Source organism: Palaemon carinicauda, chromosome 17, assembly GCF_036898095.1.
Source record: "Palaemon carinicauda isolate YSFRI2023 chromosome 17, ASM3689809v2, whole genome shotgun sequence".
Lineage (NCBI taxonomy): Eukaryota > Metazoa > Arthropoda > Malacostraca > Decapoda > Palaemonidae > Palaemon > Palaemon carinicauda.
In genome coordinates, this window is record NC_090741.1 from 10,295,024 (window position 1) to 10,302,523 (window position 7,500).

Here is a 7,500-nt window from a genome sequence, read left to right on the forward strand (position 1 = left end):
CATAATAAATAGAATCTATCCCTATTGCCTCCTCCATACTTGCAAAGTATAATAAAGTCAGCAGCAATACCTACAGATAAACTCTTTCTTTAGGTCTTGGTCAGCGGTGTGGGTCAAAATGATTTTATCTTCAAATATTACAAAGGGGAAAAGAGGAAAAGGCTAGTTATTAGGAAGAGCAAGATGGGATGAGGTCATGCGTTGAAAGAAGGGATAAGGTAGCATTTGATAAAGACATGGCAAAAGAGATTTGGAATTGTAAGGAAATCTTCAATCACAATTATTGGGTAAAGGTGAGCAGTACCTGTCTGTTTTATATATGGCACTAATACACCACCAAGAATACCGTGCTAGGGAGTATATTACCGTGCTAGGCATTTATAATACCGTGCTAGGCGGCATATTACCGTGCTAAGTGACATGTATCGTGCTATGTGGTATATTACCTTACTAGCCGGTATATACCGTGATAGGGGGTATGTACTGTACCAGCCGTGTGTCACATGATCGTATATAGTTCATTTTGTGTATATATTATGCTTGTATCTTCGCTCTTCCCTTGCACTGAAAAGAGCCTGAATAAACATGTCTGTTTTTCTCAAGCTAACAGTGTTTATTTTTTAACATGAAAATTCTAGTTGCTTTGAGCTTTTGTATATAAGGGAGAGTGTTCTATAATAAACTCACTCAGTTGCTTTCAACCTGTCTTTGAGTTACAACCTTCTCTCGGCCTGTCAAATTGGTGACCCTGTAAGTCGACTCGCTCCTCCCGCCTTCCACCACCCCTCTCTCATCCATCATTGGTACTATGAAGGACTCTACGGAAGTTATTGCTGCGACTCCCCAATTGAAACTTTCTTCATTCGCCAGCAGTGAGGCATTTGCTTGGTTTCAGCGCGCAGAAGTCCAGTCTCGCATAAAGGGCGTGACTCGCTCAACCACCAAAGCAGATTATAATCTCGCGGCGATACCCGAGGATACCTTCCCGGAAATATCTGACTGGCTTTGTGAACAAGGAGATACCCCAATAGCGTATGACACCCTCAAAACATACCTTCTGCAGAAGTACTCGCCATCACCAGCCGCCTGTATAGCTAAGCTTTTCCAGGTCTCGCAACAACCATTGTGGGACCAAAGGGCTTCGCTCCCCCTCAGGGAAATGACCAGTATCACTCGCCTGCAACCTGCCGCAGATGGCTCTCCTCGTGAGGTGAACCTACTTCGTGCCCTTTGGATACGCCGTTTACCCGGACCTATACGCGCTGCCATACCCGATGTTGATAGTTTACCCATAAAAGACTTGATAACGAAAGCCGACACCCTTGTGGACAGCCACTTCAAGACCTCCATCAACGCCTCCACCCCTGACGAAGAGGACGCCTATTCAACGTCACCTGAAGCTGACGTTAATGCCGTAGGACATACACGCATACCCCGTGACGTACCGAAGCGGTGACAAAGCCACCCACCACCCACCACTCACTCACTCCCTAACCAATGACTTCTACAGCCACTTACTACCTCCCATTCACCGCAGTTTTGCTACTACCACTTCAGACTCGGAGCAACCACGAAGAAATGTGCCAAGGATTGTCTGTGGCCAAAAAACCTGTAAGTAGGCCATCGCTCGTGACGGTGGCCTCCCATGTTTCTAATCTTTTCTTTTTACATGATGCAGGAACGGGCGTGCGATTTTTGGTAGACACGGGTGCTTGTCGTTCTCTTTTGCCAAGGGAACTCTTCAGGACACTACGTAGTCTGTCTACATCTGCCGACGTCCGCTTCGTAGCTGCCAACGGATCTGCGATCCCCACCTACGGTTACAAGAACCTCACATTATTGTTTGGAAACGGTAAATTTAATTAGAAGTTTCTCGTTGCTGACGTCACATTGCCAATCCTTGGAGCAGATTTGCTCTCTCATTTCCGGCGGTGGCCTCCCGTGTTTCTAATCTTTTCTTTTTACATGATGCAGGAACGGGCGTGCGATTTTTGGTAGACATGGGTGCTTGTCGTTCTCTTTTGCCAAGGGAACTCTTCAGGAGACTACGTAGTCTGTCTACATCTGCCGACGTCCGCTTCGTAGCTGTAAACAGATCTGCGATGCCCACCTACGGTTACAAGAACCTCACATTATCGTTCGGAAACGGTAAATTTAATTAGAAGTTTCTCGTTGCTGACGTCACATTGCCAATCCTTGGTGCAGATTTGCTCTCTCATTTCCATCTTCTGGTCGATGTGGCCCACCAACTATTGGTCAACGCAGACTCGTACTTGTTGAAACCTCTTCAACCCGTCCCCTCCAGTCTCACTCTCCAGATCAACGCACCCACGGATGCCTACGCCCACTTCCTTGCATCGTACCCAGGAGTTTTCCGTCCAGAACTTCGCCAAACATCCACGGCTACTGACAAGCACGGTATTTATCACCATATCAAGATGACGGGACCCCCAGTCTTCGCAAAATTCAGATGTCTGGCACCGGAACGATTGGCAGCCGCCAAACAGACGTTCGCCGAAATGATGGAAATGGGCGTTTGCCAAAAGGCCTCCAGCCCATGGTCGTCACCCTTACGCATCGTTCTGAAGAAAGACAGCTCCTTCCGTCCGCCCGAGATTACAGGTGCCTGCACATGCAAACAGAACCGTATCACTATCGCCTCCCAAACATTGCCAACATGACCTCCTACCTGCACAAAGCAAAGGTTTTTCTACGCTCGACCTCCTGAAGGGGTATTATGAGGTGCCTATGAACCCAGAATACATCCCCAAGACCGCCATCACCACTCCGTTTGGTACATAGACCTACAATTATTCCTATTTTGGCCTTCGTAATGCTGGGGCCACGTTTCAATGTCTCATGGATGGCATCTTAGGGAACCTCCCCTTCTGTGTATGTTATGTGGACGACATACTTGTGCTCTTCTCCTAAAAAGAGGAACACCTCCGTCACCTGCATATCGTGCTCGACTGCCTGCAACAAAATAGCCTTGTAGTCCGGTATGACAAGTGTACCTTTGGCGCCAATGAAGTGTCGTTCTTAGGGCACTGCATCACTCCTGAAGGAGTCCATCCTCTCCCTGAGAAGGTAGCAGCCGTTCAGGACTTCTCCGCGCCCTCGACCGTCAAAGCACTGCATGAATTTTTGGGCATGATCAACTATTATCACCATTTTTTGCCTGCCATTGCTGCCACTCTTGCTCCCCTCTACGTCTCCCTCAAGGGCAAGACAAAGGACCTAAAGTGGGGTCCCCTTCAAGAAGCGGCCTTCTACAATGCAAAGAAAGCTCTATCAACTGCTGCGGCTCTCACTTCTCCTATCCCATATGCCCCTCTCCGTCTCTCCACCGATGCCAGCGACGTCGCTATTGGTGCAGTGCTCGAGCAGGTAGTCAATGGCTGGCCCCGCCCATTGGCCTTCTTCAGCAGAAAACTGTCCAAAGCAGAATCGGGTTATTCTACCTTCGATCGCAAATTGCTGGCGGTGCACTTGGCTGTGCATCACTTTCGCCATTTCTTAGAAGGCACGCCCTTCCTCATTCGAACAGACCACATGCCTCTGGTGAATGCCTTCACTCAACAGTCTGACGCCTGGTCGGCCCGTCAACGCCGACATCTCTCTGCCGTGGCTGAATACAATTGCACCCTTCAATACGTCCCTGGGAAAATAAAACTCCTCGCCGATGCCCTGTCAAGAAACACGTTGGCTGCCGTTCAACCGGAATTGGATTACAACGCCCTGGCTGAAGCCCAACGACAGAATCTAGAGTATCAAGCATGTAGGAAATCCTATACGTCCCTCCGTTTGGGAAGACTTCCCCCTCGAAACTCCAACACCACCCTCCTCTGTGACGTCAGTACTGGTAGACCGCGACCTTGGATCCCTGCTCCCATGTGCCGGCAGGTGTTTGATTACATTCACGGCCTTTCACATCCCTCGTGCCGTTCTACTGCACAGCTGCTGAAGACGAACTTCACTTGGCACAGCATTTCTAAGGATGCTAAGTATTGGGTCCACGCCTGTACTTCTTGCCAAACTTCCAAATTTTATTGACACACTGATTCAGGATTGGTCACCTTTCCTCAACCTCAGCATTGTTTCTCACACATTCACGTCGACATTGTAGGTCCCCAACCCACATCACAAGGACATTGTTACCTGTTTACCGTCATCGACCGCTCCTCTCGTTTGCCTAAAGCCATTCCCATTGAAACTTCATCGTCCGCCTCATGTACATCTGCCTTGCTCTCAGGATGGATTGCAAGATTTGGTATCCCTGAGGGTATTACTTCTGACAGGGGTACCACTTTCACCTTTCAGTTGTTGATATCATTACCGAATCTCCTGAGCATGACTCTACATCACACAATGGCCTACAACCACGCTGCCAATGGAATGGTTGAACGTTTTCATCGCACCCTCAAAGCAGCTTTGATGTAGCGCTGCTAGGATTCCAACTGGTTTACTTAGCTTCCCTGGGTCCTCCTGGGACTAAGGACCACTCCTAAAGACTTCCGGGACGTCTCGGCAGCTGAAATGGTGTATGGCGATCCGTTGGTCGTCCCTGCCGAATTTTTTCCTTCTACAACCTCCTCCGACGATCTCCAGCACATACGTCACGTCGTGGGAAGATTTATTCCATGCCGTCAGACTTACAAGCCCCTAGCGAAGCATCACATACCGACAGACTTGCACTCTGCAACGTACGTCTTCTTGAGCAACGACAGTAGCAAGCCACCGCTAACGCCCCCTTACATGGGCCCTTTCCTAGTGATCCAACGCATTCTGAAAGCATACCTACTAAACATTCGTGGGTAAGAGGACTGGGTCTCCATTGATTGTCTAAAACCTGCTTATCTCCTGCCACATGACCCGCCTACAGTTCGCCTCTCTAGATCACGGCGCCCTATTTAACATGAACAGTATGTCATTTTTAAGGGGGAGCTGTGTACCAACCGTGTGTCACACGTTCGTACATAGTTCATTTTGTGTATATATTATGCTTGTATCTTCGCTCTTCCCTCGCACTAAAAAGAGCCTGAATAAACGTGTCTGTTTTTCTCATGGTAACAGTGTCTGTTTCTGAACATGAAAATTCTTGTTGCTTTGAGTTTTTGTATATAAAGGAGAGTGTTCTATAATAAACTCATTCAGTTTCTTTCAACCTGTCTTTGAGTCACAAACTTCTCTCGGCCAGTCAAAGTACCGTGATAGCTGGTATATTCACCATGATAGGCAGTATACTACCGTGTTAGGCGGTATCTACCATGCTAGGCGGTATATTACCATGCTAGGGTAATACTTGTATAAGCGGATGGGCAATATGATAGAGTAACGAGATCTTTGGGTGTAGAGAGAATGCTCCCTAAATCTCAATGAAGTCACTGACAGCAGAGTGGCGGATTGGGTTTAGGGCAAAGGACAAAATGTCTCATCCTTTGATGTATTTAGCTAATGAATTCTCCATGGATTTAGTCAGTCTGGAAAGAGAAAATGGCAAAATAGCCCCCAGTCCCTGGCGTAGCTGGGTGTTATGAATATTCTGGTTTATAAATACTAAAGAAAAATTTAAAATAGACAACTGGAATATTGGAACCATGAATCAGATTGGGAAGTTACAGAAAGTGGAGGGTAAATTTATGAAATATAGTTTGGATATCTTGGCCCTAGGTGAAACACGTTATAAGGGGATTGGTAAGGAGACTTCAGACCAAGGCACTATATATATCTATTCAGGAAGATCAGATGGAGTTGGAAGAGAAGGGGTAGGGATGATGATGAAGCCAAGAGCAGAAAAGGTATTAACCGAGTGGAGAGCTGTAAACAGTATATTGTTATTGGTAAATTTGAAATCAAAGCAGTGATATATGAATATTATAGTTTGCTAAGCCCCAGCAAATAATTCCCTTAAAAACGAAAGATAAATACTATGGAGAACTACAGAGGACAGTAGATGAGATTCCCGTGTGAGATAATAAAATTGTGATTATTGTCGACTTCATGGTTAAATTTGGAAAAAATAAACAAGCGTTAGAGAATGTGATTGGTGTCGAGGGTCTTGGCGAAAATTCAAACGAAAATGGAGCACATTTCATAAGTATCTGTTCAGCAAACAATCTTCTCATTGGAGGTCCTCTTTTTCTCAACACAACAGCATCCGCAATTATGCATGGCTTCACCATTTGGCATTTTAAAAAAATCAGATATATCACATTGCCATTAATAAAGAGAGAAGGAGGACTCTGAGAAATGTAAGAAGCAATAGTGGGGCCGATATTAGTAGTGATCACAAACTCCTCATTGCCACACTGAAATTGAAAATTCTAAGCACCCAACGGAAAGAGGGATACATTACCTAAGTTTAATACAACTAAGCTTTCAGGAGAGGAGCACAGAGAAACATTTGCAATTGGATGTAGGAATAAATTTGCATTCTTAGAAACTTTAAGAGGCAAAAAACAGATTATTAAAGAAGAATGGTTTGATATTAAGAGCATATCAGTCAGTTAGTAGGGAAGTCTTGGGACATGAAGTTACAAAGAGAAAAGTATGAATCAGATGATACTTAGGATACTATAAAAAGGAGGCAAAGATAGAAATTGATTGTTGAAAGATTTCATGGAGGTAATGAAAATTACAAGGTAGAGCATGTTAAGTATTCCAGTATTGACAGTGAGGTTAAAAGAAAAGCCAGGCATGACTGGAGAAAATATTTAGACAGTAAAGCAGATGCAACTGACAAAACTATTAACTGAGGAAGTGGCTATGGTGTAAGAATTACTCATAGAATTATTAAGGAAATCTCGCCTGGGGCAAAGAAAAAGAGGCATATACCCCTCAAAAAGAGAGGTGGTTTTACAATAGCAACAGAAGATGAAGGAAGACCACATTGGATGGAACACTTTAGTGAGGTTATGAATAGGAGATATGAAGAAAATAATTTAATTGATATACCTGGAGCTGATGAAGACCATGATGTGCCCATTAATGAATTCGGTGTGTTTGAAGTCAAAGCTATGCTAAAAAACTAGAGATGGAAAGCCCCAGGATTGAATGGAATAACTGCTGAGTTGATACTGACCGAAAATTAAGTGACTCCCAGACTACTCACAAGATCATTTTGAAGAATATGAAATGGAGAGGCAAAACCTAGCGAATGGGAGTTAGGAGTGTTAGTGAAAATGGCAAAAGGAAAAATGGAGACCTGGCTGATTTCAATAATTACAGAGGCATAACACTTACGTCAGTTGTTATGAAAATATATAGCATGCTTACTCTAAAGAGACAGGACGGAAAGATTGATGAAAAGCTAAGAAAAGAACAAGAAGGATTTTGAAAAGGTAGAAGTTGCACTGATCAGATTTCAATTTTGAGACATGTACAATAATTCGTAAAATATAGTAATCTCCTTTTGATGGCATGTGTGGACTATGAAGAAGCCTTTGATAGTGCACACCGGCCAATTTTGTGGGGAGTCCTGCCTTATGGAATTCCTCTTAA